The sequence below is a fragment of the Mus caroli genome, chromosome 10 (genome assembly GCF_900094665.2).
Source record: "Mus caroli chromosome 10, CAROLI_EIJ_v1.1, whole genome shotgun sequence".
Classification (NCBI taxonomy): domain Eukaryota; kingdom Metazoa; phylum Chordata; class Mammalia; order Rodentia; family Muridae; genus Mus; species Mus caroli.
Window position 1 is genome coordinate 72,868,220 of NC_034579.1, and position 1,349 is coordinate 72,869,568.

At 40.8% G+C, this 1,349-nt stretch overlaps 1 pseudogene across 1 annotated transcript in view; it reads left to right on the plus strand.

Annotated features, from left to right (window-relative positions):
- Nucleotides 1-1,023, plus strand: part of LOC110302708 — a 1,795-nt pseudogene extending 772 nt beyond the window's left edge. The window contains exon 2 of the transcript XR_002378835.1: nt 3-1,023. The product of XR_002378835.1 is annotated as an olfactory receptor 8-like (transcript). The remainder of the gene's footprint in view (nt 1-2) is intronic.
- Nucleotides 1,024-1,349: the final 326 nt, after the last annotated feature.

Here is a 1,349-nt window from a genome sequence, read left to right on the forward strand (position 1 = left end):
ACACCTTCAANTCCTCATTTTTNTACTGTTCCTTTCCATGTACCTGGTAACAGTGCTTGGGAACCTGCTCATCATCATGGTTATCATCACACAGTCTCATCTGCACACACCCATGTACTTCTTCCTTGCTAACCTGTCCTTTGTGGACATCTGTTTCACCTCCACCACTGTCCCAAAGATGCTGGTAAATATACAGACCCAAAGAAAGGCCATTACATATGCAGACTGTATTAGCCAGATGTGTTTCTTCTTGGTTTTTGCAGAATTGGACAACTTTCTCCTGGCTGTGATGGCCTATGACAGATATGTGGCTATCTGTCACCCACTGTATTACACAGTCATTGTTAACCAACAGCTCTGTATACTGATGGTTCTGCTGTCCTGGGTTGTTAGCATCTTACATGCCTTCTTACAGAGCTCAATTGTGCTACAGTTGACCTTTTGTGGAGATGTAAAAATTCCCCACTTCTTCTGTGAGCTTAACCAGCTGTCTCAACTCACATGTTCAGACAGCTTTTCAAGCGACCTCATAATGAATCTTGTACCTGTTCTATTGGCATTCATCTCCTTCAGTAGTATCCTTTACTCTTATTTCAAGATAGTGTCCTCCATACGTTCTATCTCCTCAGTCCAAGGGAAGTACAAGGCATTTTCTACATGTGTCTCTCACCTTTCCATTGTCTCCTTATTTTATAGTACAGGCCTTGGAGTGTATGTCAGTTCTGCTGTGGTCCAAAGCTCTCACTCTGCTGCAAGAGCCTCTGTGATGTATACTGTGGTCACCCCGATGCTGAACCCCTTCATTTATAGTCTAAGGAATAAAGATGTGAAGAAAGCTCTGGAAAGGCTATTAGAAGGAAAACTGTAAAGTGTATCATTGGACTGGCTGAAGTTTCCATCATTGCAGACTGTGAAGCTGCAGAGCCAGAGATTGGGACTCTGTCTTTAGATCATAAAGGGATAAGATACCTATGAATATTTTTGGAAGGTTTGTAGAAAGTGTTCAAAGGTAGAAGAGTAAATGCTGCTCTCCAGAGCAAAATTTATTTCCAAAAGACATATTTGGACAGTTTATAACTGCCTGAGATTTCAGATTCAAGGAATGCATCACTCTTTCTCAACTTTCTAGATACCTAAAGTATCTACTCAATCTCTGGGAGCTCCCAGAGGCCCAGGTCAGTTGGCTCTTGGTCTTCCTATGGGATTTCTATCCCTTCATATTAGTGGGTACTTACAATATCCCACACATATGTGCACAAATAAAAATAAAATAGAACTTACAAATATAATCACATATTCCCTGGAATTTCTATTACTCTCATTTTTGCTGTCTACATTATATAAGGAAG